This window comes from Balaenoptera musculus, chromosome 3 (assembly GCF_009873245.2).
Source record: "Balaenoptera musculus isolate JJ_BM4_2016_0621 chromosome 3, mBalMus1.pri.v3, whole genome shotgun sequence".
Lineage (NCBI taxonomy): Eukaryota > Metazoa > Chordata > Mammalia > Artiodactyla > Balaenopteridae > Balaenoptera > Balaenoptera musculus.
This window is the reverse complement of record NC_045787.1, coordinates 99,656,135-99,671,612: the sequence shown is the minus strand read 5'-3', so window position 1 is coordinate 99,671,612 and position 15,478 is coordinate 99,656,135. Positions and strand designations below refer to the sequence as shown.

At 35.1% G+C, this 15,478-nt stretch overlaps 1 protein-coding gene across 1 annotated transcript in view; it reads right to left on the bottom strand.

Moving 5' to 3' along the window:
• The window catches only part of LOC118893002 (zinc finger protein 474-like), a 65,312-nt gene extending 52,354 nt beyond the window's left edge, over window positions 1–12,958 (bottom strand). The window contains exon 1 of the mRNA XM_036848120.1: window positions 12,813–12,958. The gene's annotated coding sequence lies outside the window, so the exon portion shown is untranslated. The remainder of the gene's footprint in view (window positions 1–12,812) is intronic.
• Window positions 12,959–15,478: the final 2,520 nt, after the last annotated feature.

Genomic DNA, 15,478 nt, shown 5'->3' with positions numbered 1-15,478 from the left:
TGCCAGGATTCCAGTCCGTCTAGCATGTATTTGGTAACGATATGCTGGATTGTAACTAGGTCAGATGGTACTAATAAGGACAACTGTTGGCTAAACATTGAATTCTGAGTCTTTCTCCAACCGTGTATTTCTTCTATCTCCAATCCTCACTACTTTTCACTTTGTTCTTTGTTCATTTCACAGTAATTTTACTAAAATAAACTTTGACCGCATCTTTTGACTTGGGAGAAGTCATACTGATAGTGAAGGCAGGTGAGATGATCATGAGGGTGACTTCCTTTGCCCCAGCTCTCCAACGAAGTTCTTGATCTTCTTGTGGGCTTGCATGGGAGACGTGGGGTTGGGAGAGGAGAGCAAGAGAAAAGGTAAAAGGGACTAGTAGACACTCTAAAAAAAAGATTTAGTATTTTTTATCCCTGTATAAGTGCATTTTAATGATTCCACAGAAAAGTAAACATTTTATTTTACACTAGTCATCTTCTTATATTTTCTTTCTGCTCACTTTCTCCTCTCCTGTCTTTTTGCTTTTTGCATCTTAATGCCTCTCCTTTCCCGTATTCTTTCACACCTGTCTCCATTCTTCCAGTGATGTTGGAAAACTTCTCGTGATGTTTTGCCTACCCTCCTAAGTTTACTGCCACACAGGTGAATGGGTGTGCCTCGCCATCCACATGCTGTTTCAGGCATAGTGGATGAATAACCATTCCCACTGCCTAATCTTTCTTTTTTCAGAGCAGTCATATTCACCTACTTAAGTTATGAAACAAATCCTATACCTCCCTTGACTAAATGTTCCGTGGTTGTTGCACTATTCTCAAAACAAAATCCAAACTCTTGAACCTCTGAAGCCTGGTGTGTCCCTAAGCCTCTGCTTTGGTCTCCCTTTACTCTCTCCCACCTGTACTGTGCTTCATCTGTGTTCATCTTTTGGTTCCTCAAATAAACCAAACTCGTTCTCACTCTGGGGTAGGTTAGGGGAGAGACTGAAAAGGAGCTTTGCACATGCTCTTGCCACTGCCTAGAATCTTCCCCATCTTTGCATAGCTTTCTTATTTCATTTTCCAGATCTCTGTTAAAATATCATTGACTCAAACAGACAGACCCTTCCTGACTACTCTTTCTCAAGTAATTTCTTTGTTTCTTCCTAAAACACACACACACGCGTAGACACACATGCAACATACAGAAACACATGTGCACACATGCACACACATGAACATACACATGCACACATGTACCACTGCCACCACCACTATCACAGTTATGCGCACAGTTATGACAAGGCTGTTTATTTTCTTCACAGCTCTTACAGCATGTTTTTACCTTGTTTGTTTGTTTACTTGTGTAGTATTCGTTTCCTTCACTTGGATGTAACCTCCATGAACATTAGGGGCTCATTTGCTCTCTACATAGTTAGATGCCCAGCACCTAGTCCAGTGCCAGGCACGTTGTAGGCACTGACAAAATATGTTGAATGTTGAATGAGCTGAGTAAGATTAGCTTAATTTTAAACTAAATTTTTAAACAAGAATCAAGCTCATTAATTAAATAGATGAATAAAAACAGAAAAGGACTTTTGGAAAGAAAGGATTAAAAGCTAGTTTTGTGGTATTTTCTCAAGTCTTAGGAATATCTGACCATCTAACCCTTGTTTAATATTCCTAACAATACTAACTCAAGGGATTAGTAATCTGCAGCAATATCTTTTTGGATCCACCTTCTAGAGTAATGAAAACAAAAACAAAAATAAACAAATGGGACCTAATGAAATTAAAAGCTTTTGCACAGCAAAGGAAATAATAAACAAAATGAAAAGACAACCAACAGAATGAGAGAAAATATTTGCAAACAAAGTGACTGAAAGGGTTTAATCTCCAAAATATACAAACAGCTCATGCAGCTCAATATCAAAAAAACAAACAACCTAATCAAAAAATGGGCAGAAGATCTAAATAGACATTTCTCCAAAGAAGACATACGATGGCCAAAAAACACATGAAAAGATGCTCAACATCACTAATTATCAGAGAAATGCAAATCAAAACTACAATGAGGTACCACCTCACCCTGGTTAGAATGGCCATCATCAAAAATCTACAAACAATAAATGCTGGAGAGGGTGGAGAAAAGGGACCCCACCTACACCATTGGTGGGAATGTAAACTGGTACAACCACTGTAGAGAACAGTATGCAGGTTCCTTAAAAAACTAAAAATAGAGTTACCATATGATACAGCAATCCCAACCCTGGGCACACATCTGGAGAAAACCATGCTTTGAAAAGATACGTGCATGCCAGTGTTCATAGCAGCACTATTTACAATAGTCAAGACATGCAAGCAACCTAAATGACTATTGAGAGATGAATGGATAAAGCGAATGTGGTACATATATACAATAGAATATTACTCAGACATAAAAAAGAATGAAACAATGCCATTTGCAGCAACATGGATGGACCTAGAGATTATCATACTAAGTGAAGTATGTCAGACAGAGAAAGACAAATATATCACTCATATGTGGAATCTAATTTTAAAAAATGATACAAATGCACGTATTTATAAAACAGAAACAGATTAACAGATTTCGAAAACAAACTCACGGTTACCAAAGGGGAAACGCTGGGGTGGGGTGAGGAATAAACTAGGAGCTTGGGATTAACATATATACCTACTATATATAAAATAGATAACCAACAAGGACCTACTGTATAGCACAGGGAACTCTACTCAATATTCTGTAATAACCTATATGGGTAAAGAATCTGAAAAAGAATGAATATATGTATATGAATAACTGAATCACTTTGCTGTACACTTGAAACTAACACAACATTGTAAATAAATTATATTCCAATAATTTTTAAAAAAGGGATTATCATTCTAGATTTAGAAGCATAACTATAGTCAGTCACTCATATCTGCGGGTTTTGCATCTGCAGAATCAACCAACATCAGATTGAAAATATTTTTTAAACATCCAGAAAGTTAAAAAAAAAAAAACTTGAATTTGCCATACACTGGGAACTATTTACATATTATTTACATTGTATTTACAACTATTTACATAGCATTTACTTTGTATTAGGTATTACAAGTAATCTAGAGAGGATTTAAAAGTATACTGGAGGATGTGCATAGGTCATATGCAAATATTACACCATTTTGTATATGGGACTTTAGCATCCATGAATTTTGGTTCCCACCGGAGGTCCTGGATCCAAACGCCCAAGGATACTGAAGGAAGACTGTCTGTATACAAAATCTAAGAGAAATGAGAACCCAGTCATTGGCTTGGACCAAGCCCTGTACCTTATGGTAAAGACTGCTCATCAAGTAATGAGCAATGAGCATCTATGGCATAGATCTCCCCCCAAGAACAGAGCTAGACAAGCACACCAGAGGTAGCCTTATGATTAGGTAGACACATGTATCAGGTGCTGTATGACTAGGTAGAAAACTGAAGGAAAAACACAGAGAGAGTTAGGCTTTCTTGAGCTAAGCTTATTCATATATTGTCTTTCTTGACCACATGCATTCTGAATGCATATTACTTTCAAAGTTTAATTCTCCTTGGAAGTCATATTTCTTCTGAAGAGAGCCCCCCAGTGTACCAGGCACTCCAAGGAAGAACAGTTTCGAGGTCACAGTTCTTTAAATGTCAATGTATAATTTTGGAAGATATTTTATCAGAATTTCTTGAAGATTAGAACAAGTGTCGACAAACTAGGGCTCATGGGTCAAACCTGGCCAGCCATCCAACTCTTTTTGCAAATCAGGTTTTACTGGAACAGAGCCATGCTTATTCATTTATGTATTTGTCTTGACTGCTTTTGCCTACGAGGGCTAAATTATTTACTACGTGGCCATTTATAGGAAAAGTTTCCTAACCCCTGAATTAGAGCATACAAATGAGACTCCATTTTATTTTAACAGTGAAACATCCAATTATTAATCAATGTGAATCTACAAAATAGCACACAGCGCAACCAGAATCCTACTAAATTTTGTTTGCAGAGAACTCCATTAGCCTCCTCGTAGAGGCTTCTCTGAAATAAATGTTTGGTTGCACTGCACTGTGAAAATTCTATTTTCAGTTTGTCATCACTTTTGAACTGTTAACAACTTGCCTCTTTTACATTTTCCTTTCCTGTTGCCCCCAACACTGTGTGTGCCTCCTGCTGTATTTGTATACTGTAATATTTAGAAAAGCTTTCTCTATGTTTTTAAGACTCCATGGGAATCTCCACTGCTGCCTCAGGAAGGGTGCTCTGGAATCATTTACATTCTTCACCACTCACAACTTATTTCTTGAATTGCATGTACTCCTGAAAATGTTTCATTCACCAGAGAGTTTGGGGAAATTACTTAAAATAATAATATTGATCAGGAAACCTACACAAGCCTCTTAGATAGCCTCATCCACCAGAGGGCAGACAGCAGAAGCAAGAAGAACAACAGTCCTGCAGCCTGTGGATGAAAAACCACATTCACAGAAAAATAGACAAGATGAAAAGGCAGAGAGCTATGTACCAGATGAAGGAACAAGATAAAACCCCAGAAAAACAACTAAATGAAGTGGAGATAGTCAACCTCTAGAAAAAGAATTCAGAATAATGATAGTGAAGATGATCCAGTACCTCGGAAAAAGAATGGAGGCAAAGATCGACAAGATGCAAGAAATGTTTAACAAAGACCTAGAATAATTAAAGAACAAACAAACAGAGATGAACAATACAATAACTGAAATGAAAACTACACTAGAAGGAATCAATAGCAGAATAACTGAGGCAGAAGAACGGATAAGTGACCTGGAAGACAGAATGGTGGAATTCACTGCTGCAGAACAGAATAAAGAAAAAAGAATGAAAAGAAATGAAGACAGCCTAAGAGACCTCTGGGACAACATTAAACGCAGCAACGTTCGCATTATAGGGGTCCTAGTACGAGAAGAGAGAGAGAAAGGACCTGAGAAAATATTTGGAGAGATTATAGTCGAAAACTTCCCTAACATGGGAAAGGAAATAGCCACCCAAGTCCAGGAAGCACAGAGAGTCCCATACAGGATAAACCCAAGGAGAAACACGTCAAGACACATAGTAATCAAATTGGCAAAAATTAAAGACAAAGAAAAATTATTGAAAGCAGCAAGGGAAAAAGGACAAATAACATACAAGGGAACTCCCATAAGGTTAACAGCTGATTTCTCAGAAGAAACTTTACAACCCAGAAGGGAGTGGCATGATATATTTAAAGTGATGAAAGGGAAGAACCTACAACCAAGATTACTCTACCCGGCAAGGATTTCATTCAGATTTGATGGAGAAATCAAAAGCTTTACAGACAAGCAAAAGCTAAGAGAATTCAGCTCTACAACAAATACTAAAGGAACCAGCTCTACAACAAATACTAAAGGAACTTTCCTAACTGGGAAACACAAGAGAAGAAAAGGACCTACAAAAACAAAAACAAAACAATTAAGAAAATGGTCATAGGAACATACCTTAAACGTGAATGGATTAAATGTTCCAACCAAAAGACACAGGCTTGGTGAATGGATACAAAAACAAGACCCATATATATGCTGTGTACAAGAGACCCACTTCAGACCTAGGGACACATACAGACTGAAAGTGAGGGTATGGAAAAAGATATTCCATGCAAATGGAAATCAAAAGAAAGCTGGAGTAACAATACTCATATCAGATAAAATAGACTTTAAAATAAAAAATGTTACAAGAGACAAGGAAGGACACAACATAATGATCAAGGGATCAATCCAAGAAAAGATATAACAATTATAAATATATATGCACCCAACATAGCAGCACCTTGATACATAAGGCAACTACTAACAGCCATAAAAGAGCAAATCGACAGTAACACAATAATAGTGGGGGCCTTTAACACCTCACTTACACCAATGGACAGATCATCCAAAATGAAAATAAATAAAGAAACAGAAGCTTTCAATGACACAATAAACCAGATAGATTTAATTGATATTTATAGGACATTCCATCCAAAAACAGATTACATTTTCTTCTCAAGTGTGCATGGAAGATTCTCCAGGATAGATCACATCTTGGGTCACAAATCAAGCCTCAGTAAATTTAAGAAAATTGAAATCATATCAAGCATTTTTTCTGACCACAACGCTATGAGATTAGAAATCAATTACAGGGAAAAAAACGTAAAAAACACAAACACATGGAGGCTAAACAATACGTTACTAAATAACCAAGAGATCACTGAAGAAATCAAAGAGGAAATCAAAAAATACCTAGAGACAGATGACAATGAAATCACGACGATCCAAAATCTATGGGATGCAGCAAAAGCAGTTCTAAGAAGGAAGTTTATACCTATACAAGCCTACCTCAAGAAACAAAAAAAATCTCAAATAAACAGCCTAACCTTACACCTAAAGGAACTAGAGAAAGAAGAACAAACAAAACCCAAAGTTAGCAGAAGGAAAGAAATCATAAAGATCAGAGCAGAAATAAATGAAATAGAAACAAAGAAAACAATAGCAAAGAACAATAAAATTAAAAGCTGGTTCTTTGAAAATATAAACAAAATTGATAAACCATTAGCCAGACTCATCAAGAAAAAAAGGGAGGGGACTCAAGTCAATAAAATTAGAAATGAAAAAGGACAGGTTACAACAGACACTGCAGAAATACAAAGCATCTTAAGAGACTACTACAAGCAACTCTATGCCAATAAAATGGATAACCCAGAAGAAATGGACAAATTCTTAGAAAGGTATAACCTTCCAAGACTGAACCAGGAAGAAATAGAAAATATGAACAGACCAATCACAAGCACTGAAATTGAAACTGTGATTAAAAATCTTCCAACAAATAAAAGCCCAGGACCAGATGGCTTCACAGGTGAATTCTATCAAACATTTAGAGAAGAGCTAACACCCATTCTTCTCAAACTCTTCCAAAACATTGCAGAGGAAGGAACATTCCCAAACTCATTCTATGAGGCCATCATCACCCTGATACCAAAACGAGACAAAGATACTACAAAAAAAGAAAATTACAGACCAATATCACTGATGAATATAAATGCAAAAATCCTCAACAAAATACTAGCAAACAGAATCCAACAACACATTAAAAGGCTCATACTCCACGATCAAGTGGGATTTATCCCAGGGATTCAAGGATTCTTCAATATACGCAAATCAAACAAAGTGATACACCATATTAACAAATTGAAGAATAAAAACTATATGATCATCTCAATAGATGCAGAAAAAGCTTTCAACAAAATTTAACACCGATTTATGATAAAATCTCTCCAGAAAGTGGGCATAGAGGGAACCTACCTCAACATAATAAAGGCCATATATGACAAACCCACAGCAAACATAATTCTCAATGGTGAAAAACTGAAAGCATTTCCTCTAAGATCAGGAACAAGACAAGAATGTCCAATCTTGCCACTGTTATTCAACATAATTTTGGAAGCCCTAGCCACGACAATCATAGAAGAAAAAGAAATAAAAGGAATACAAATCAGAAAAGAAGAAGTAAAACTGTCACTGTTTGCAGATGACATGATACTATACATAGATAATCCTAAAAATGCCACCAGAAAACTACTAGAGCTAATCAATGAATTTGGTAAAGTTGCAGGATACAAAATTAATGCACAGAAATCTCTTGTATTCCTATACACTAATGATGAAAAATCTGAAAGAGAAATTAAGGAAACACTTCCATTTATCATGCCAACAAAAAGAATAAAATACCTAGGAATAAACCTACCTAGGGAGACAAAAGACCTGTATGCAGAAAACTATAAGACACTGATGAAAGATATTAAAGATGATAAAAACAGATGGAGAGATATACCATGTTCTTGGATTGGAAGAATCAATATTGTGAAAATGACTATACTACCCAAAGCAATCTACAGATTCAATGCAATACCTATCAAATTATAAATGGCAGTTTTTACAGAACTAGAACAAAAAATCTTAAAATTTGTATGGAGATACAAAAGACCCCGAATAGCCAAAGCAGTCTTGAGGGAAAAATACGGAGCGGGAGGAATCAGACTCCCTGACTTCAGACTATACAACAAGGCCACAGTAATCAAGACAATATGGTACTGGCACAAAAACAGAAACATAGATCAATGGAACAAGATAGAAAGCCCAGAGATAAACCCACGCACCTATGGTCAACTAATCTATGACAAAGGAGGCAAGGATATACAATGGAGAAAAGACAGTGTCTTCAATAAGTGGTGCTGGAAAAACTGGACAGCTACATTTAAAAGAATGAAATTAGAACACTCCCTAATACCATACACAACAATAAACTCAAAATGGATTCGAGACCTAAATGTAAAACCGGACACTATAAAACTCTTAGAGGAAAACATAGGAAGAACACTCTATGACGTAAATCACAGCAAGATCCTTTTTGACCCAGCTCCTAGAGTAATGGAAATAAAATCAAAAATAAACAAATGGAACCTGATGAAACTTAAAAGCTTTGCCACAGCAAAGGAAACCATAAACAAGATGAAAAGACAACCCTCAGAATGGGAGAAAATATTTGCAAATGAAGCAACTGACAAAGGATTAGTCTCCAAAATTTACAAGCAGCTCATGCAGCTCAATATCAAAAAACAAGCAACCCAATCCACAAATGGGCAGAAGACCTAAATAGACATTTCTCCAAAGAAGACCTACAGATGGCCAAGAAGAACATGAAAAGCTGCTCAACATCACTAATGATTAGGGAAATGCAAATGAAAACTACAATGAGGTATCACCTCACACCAGTTAGAATGGGCATCATCAGAAAATCTACAAACAACAAATGCTGGAGAGGGTGTGGAGAAAAGGGAACCCTCTTGCACTGTTGGTGGGAATGTAAATTGATACAGCCACTATGGAGAACAATATGGAGGTTCCTTAAAAAACTAAAAATAGAATTACCATATGATTCAGCAATCCCACTACTGGGCAAATACCCAGAGAAAACCATAATTCAAAAAGACACATGCACCCCAATGTTCATTGCAGCACTATTTACAATAGCCAGGTCATGGGAGCAACCAAAATGCTCATCTACAGACGAATGGATAAAGAAGATGTGGTACATATATACAATGGAATATTACTCAGCCATAAAAAGGAACGAAATTGGGTCATTTGTTGAGACGTGGATGTATCTAGAGACTGTCATACAGAGTGAAGTAGGTCAGAAAGAGAAAAACAAATATCGTATATTAACGCATGTGTGTGGAACCTAGAAAAAAGGTACAGATGAACCAGTATGCAGGGCAGAAGTTGAGATACAGATGTAGAGAACAAACGTATGGACACCAAGGGGGGAAAGCCACAGGGTGTGGGGATGGTGGTGTGATGAATTGGGTGATTGGAATTGACATGTATACACTGATGTGTATAAAATTGATGACTAATAAGAACCTGATGTATAAAAAAATAAATAAAGTAAAATTCAAAAATTAAAAAAAAATATTAGAAGAAAATAATATTCATTTAAATTATATAGATCCAGAGAAGAAACAGCCATATTAAGGTCCAGTTTGTGAACAAAGTTCTCTTAGAAATAATATATAAGATTCAATTTCTAAAACAAGTTGGAAAATGCAACTGACAGAAATGATAACTTACATTCTCAGGCACGAAAGAAATGGATATTTATGACAGTGATAGCAAACCTGGAAAGACTGAGGAAATGCTTTTCCTTATTAAGCATTTGAGTGCTGATAATTTTCTGTCAATTCATAGGAATGCATAAAAACTTTTAATCTGATGCTTATTTTATCAGGCATAGGGGTGTTTTTCTCTGTAATTGTGAGACATACACTGTTAAACAGGCAATAGAGTAGAGATTATAAATATTGTTTCCTTACAGAAATTATGAACAAAGAAATATTTTCCTCCCACTTTCCTTGTCTAGAACAGTGTTTGGAATACAGTAGACACTCAATAAATTATTGAACGAATGAAAATTAAGTTCAAGCTACATTCTGTATAAATGGGTTTGAAAAATGCATCCCTTTTACTGATATTATCATTCTTGATTAAATTTATAACTGTATATTTTTGGCTTTTGCTTATTATAGAATCGCTTAAAATCAGATTATTGCCTAGGTAAAGATTTGGACAACATACAAGACAGAATGCCCAACCTGATTCAAACACTTGTGCATGGCTCCATTGGCAAGCAGTCATGGAAGGACTCAACTTGTGTATCTGTTTTGAATATTTGTTTCATTACATACAAGCCAAGATGAGCTGGCTTATTAAAAATTAATGATGCCAATAAAGACAAATAAATAGATTAATGTAGCGGAATAGAGTCCAGAAATATGGCTGATTCACATATGTGATCAATTCTTTTTTGACAAAGATGCCAAGACACTTCAATAGAGTGAGGAAAATCTTTTAAACAAATGATGGTGGAACCACTGGATTCATGTAGCGGAAAAATGAATATCAACCATCTACTGTCACCAAACACAAAAATTAACTCGAGGTGGATCATAGAACTACATATAATAATTAAAACTATAAAGCTTCTAGAAGAAAGTATAGGAAAATACTTTATGACCTCAATATTTTCAAAGATTTCTTAGACAAAACACAAAAAGCACTAAACATAAAAGAAAAAGAATTTAAAATTTTACTTCCTATAAATTAGAAACTTCTACTCTTTAAAAAATACCATTAAGAAAATTAAAAGATAAGCCACAGATTGGGAAGAAATGTTTTCAATACATATATATGACACATATATGGCAAACAACCCAATATGGGTTGTCTAATTTGGGCGAAAGCTTTGAATAGATTATTCACAACAGAAAATGTATAAAATATAAATAAGCTCATGAAACAATAGTAAATATCATTAGTTGTTCGTCAGGAAAATGCAAATTAAAACCACAGAGATACCACTGTACACACACTAGGATGGATAAATTTTTAAAAATTGCCAGTACCAAGTGTTAGGATGTGAAAAGACCAAAACTCCCATATATGCCTGGTGGGCATGTGAAACATTACAACCACTCTGGAGAACCATTTGGCAATTTCTCATAAAGTTAAATATATACCTACCTAATGACATGGACAGTCTGTCTCTAAATAATTATCCTAGATAAATGAAAATATATGTCCACAAATAGAATATAAAACAAATGTTCATAACAGCTCTTAACAGTGAAAAACTGGAAACAACATAAATACACATTAACAGGTAAATGGATAAACCAATTATGGCACATTCATACAACAGAATATTACTCCACAATAAAAATGAACAAATTACACACAATGACATAGATCTCTTTCAAAAATATTATACTGAATAAAAGAAATAATATGCAAAAGAGAATATACTGAATTATTTCATTTATATGAAATTCTAAACAGGCAAAGCTAACCTGTGACAGAAAGTAGATCAGTGATTACTTGGTGGGTAGGTGGGTGGAGAATGAAATACAAAGTTAATAGACATGTTCTTATATTTTACCATTGGTGGTAAAATGGATGTAATCACTTGTCAAAACTCATCAGACTGTGTACTTAAAATGGGTGCATTTTATTGTATGTGAATTATGTATCAATAAAGATGATATAAAAAGAAAAACACATTTAAAACGGGCAAGAAATATGGATAGGTACTTAACAAAAAAGAAATGCAAATCTCCAACAAGCTCGTGTAAAAATGCTTAACTTCATTAGTCATGAAGGAAATGCAAATTATAACAACAGTGACATATCATTTCATGCTCCTTATAAAGTTAAACATATGTCTACCCTATCATCCAACAGTTTTAGTCCTAGGTCTGAACCCAAGATAAATGAAAACATATGTCCACCAAAAGACTTGTGCAAGAATGTTTAGATCAGCTTTAGTTATAGGAGACCCAAACTGGAAACAAACCAAATATCAATCAATAGGAAAATAGATAAACAGATGTGGAATAATTCTATACTGCATTAATACTCACCTATAAAAGGAATTGAACTACTTATATACACAGCAACAGGAACAACCTCAAAAACATTCTGCTGAGCCAATGAAGTCAGATACAAGAATACATACTGTATGATTCTACTCATATAGAATTCATGAACAGCCAAATTATTCTCTAGTAATAGAAATCACAACAGTGGTTGCCTATGGAGGGGAGACTGACTGGAAGGGATGTGAGGAAACTTTCTGAGTGATAGAAATGTCCTATGTCTTGATTAAGGTGATGGTTTACATGGTTGTATATATATGTATCAAATTCATTGTTTTTTAAGAACTTGAATTTAAACTTAAGATCAGTTACATTTCACTGCATGTGAATTTTATCCCAGTTGAAAAAAAACTACCAAGTCAACTGAGTAACTATAGCCTTTATCACCCCTTTTCTTTCATGGGTAATCTGGCTTATAAACATATAATTCTGAATTTATGTTAAAAATATATTTTATCAACTTTTCTTAAGAAAATTTTAAAAATCATCCCTTTAAATGGAATTTGATTCTTTCAGCCATTAAAACATTTAATCCATAGTTCAATTATTGTCAGAATCATCCAATGAAGTAAAACGATATTTGTTCATTTGTTTAGTAGTATTTGAGGTTTTTTTTTAACTTAAGAACTGGTTACTTTTCTTTGGATTCCTTTTCTATAGCAAGGAAATATTACTACATAGTGGTAAGAAGGAAGTGGAAGAGATCGAGATTATTATTGCTAGTTGAAAGGTAAGATTTGAGACAGACAACCAAGAAAGAACACCTTCTGGGAGACTCACCTTGTAATATTTGTTCTTTATCTTTCTATTTTGGCTTTTGTCATGGCCTGCTGAACCCCTCAGTGAGGGAGCTGGTGGAAACAGGAGCAGAATAGCTGGGAGCTCCACGATTCACATCCCCTCTTGCAAGAGTTCACGTAGTATGTGAGGCTGGCTGCCTGGAACAGGAACCCCAGCCTTTGTTGCCAGGATGTATCCTGGCAACCTGTCAACAAAAGGGACAGGACTGAGTTCTATAGTAACAGATTGGAAAACTCCAAAACAAGGGGTGAAGAAACTCAGAAACAGACAGCAAAATAGGTATGGATCTCAACTTTCTTTGAAGTTGACTCTGGGAGTTTTACCAGTGGACTAAACATCACAGAAAGGGAGGCAGATTAATTTAAGTCACAAGGCTCCTCTTGGCAATGGAATGGGGTGGAAACACTTTTTTTTTTTCCTAAGGAAGAAAAAAAATTACTGATTGTCCTATTGATTTTTTCTAGGGTCTTTAAAAAGTATCATCTATATAGGAGAGCTTGGCCTCTTCTAAAAGAGGGAGATGGATATTCTCCATGGTTCTCAAAGTGTGCATTGGTCCAAAATATAATGAAATACAAGATGCAGAAGATAATTAGTTTATTTTCTAATGTGTCTTAAAATATAGAAAACATTTTTAAAAACTAAGGTCAACATTTAAAACTGTATCTAAAATAAAGATTTTTTTAAAACCCTACATTTAAAAAGACTCTGAGATATTAAGCTAATCATAGTACAATCCTAAAAAAATTATTTTTTAAATTCTGTAAGTACTAAACCTGATGAGGTAAAAAAGTTTACTAACATAGGAAAAAGTCCATAATATATTTCTAAATGAAAAAGAGAAGCTACAAAGCAGAATAAATAATATGATCTCATTAAAATGTGCGTGTGTGTGTCTGTGTATGCATGCACATGCCCACATGCATGAGCTGAAAGAACATATACTAAAATGTTAACAGCAGTTAGCACTGGATGATGAAATTAAGAAACATTTTATTAAATGTTCTTTAGGGCTAGGAATTAAGGGAAACAACTCTAACTTTCAAGATTCCAAAGTCCTGGACTTCCCTGGTGGCACAGTGGTTAAGCATTGGCCTGCCAGAATAAAGAAAAAATAATGAAAAGAATTGAGGACAGTCTCAGAGACCTCTGTGACAACATTAAATGCACCAACATTCGAATTATAGGGGTCCCAGAGGAAGAGAAAAAGAAAGGGTCTGAGAAAATATTTCGAGAGATTATAGTCAAAAACTTCCCTAAAGGAAATAGTCAATCAAGTCCAGGAAGGGCTGAGAGTACCATGCAGGATAAACCCAAAGAGAAACATGCCGAGAAACATATTAATCAAACTATCAAAAATTAAATACAAGGAAAAATATTAAAAGCAGCAAGGGAAAAGCAACAAATAACATACAAGGGAATCCCCATAAGGTTAACAGCTGATCTATCAGCAAAAGCTCTGTAAGCCAGAAGGGAGTGGCAGGACATATTTAAAGTGATGAGAGGGAAAAACCTACAACCAAGATTACTCTACCCAGCAAGGATCTCATTCAGATTCGATGGAGAAATTAAAACCTTTCCAGACCAGTAAAAGTTAAGAGAACTCAGCACCACCAAACCAGTTCTACAACAAATGCTAAAGGAACTTCACTAGGCGGGAAACACAAAAGAAAGAAAAGACCTACAAAAACAAACACAAAACAATTAAGAAAATGGTAATAAGAACATACATATCGATAATTACCTTAAATGCAAATGGATTAAATGCTCCAGCCAAAAGACATAAACTGGCTGAATGGTTACAAAAACAAGACCTGTATATAGGCTGTCTCCAAGAGACCCACTTCAGACCTAGGGACACATACAGACTGAAAGTGAGGGGATGGAAAAAGATATTCCATGCAAATGGAAATCAAAAGAAAGCTGGAGTAGCAACTCTCATATCAGACAAAATAGACTTTAAAATAAAGACTACTACAAGAGACAAAGAAGGACACTACATAATGATCCAGGGATCAATCCAAGAAGAAGATGTAACAATTGTAAATATTTATGCACCCAACATTGGAGCACTTCAATACATAAGGCAGATGTTAACAGCCATAAAAGAGGAAATCGACAATAACACAATCATAAAAGGGGACTTTAACACCCCACTTTCACCAATGGACAGATCATCCAAAATGAAAATAAATAAGGAAACACAAGCTTTAAATGACACATTAAACAAGATGGGCTTAATTGATATTTAAAGGACATTCTATCCAAAAACAACAGAATACACTTTCTTCTCAAGTGCTCATGGAATATTCTCCAGGATAGACCATATCTTGGGTCACAAAACAAACCTTGGTAAATTTAAGAAAATTGAAATCATATCAAATACCTTTTCTGACCACAACACTGTGAGATTAGAAATCAATTACAGGAAAAAAACTGTAAAAAATACAAACACATGGAGACTAAACAATACACTACTAAATAACCAAGAGATCACTGAAGAAATCAAAGAGGAAATCAAAAAATACCTAGAAACAAATGACAATAAAAACATGATGACCCAAAACCTATGGGATGCAGCAAAAGCTGTTCTAAGAGGGAAGTTTATAGCAATATGATCCTACTACAAGAAACAAGAAAAATCT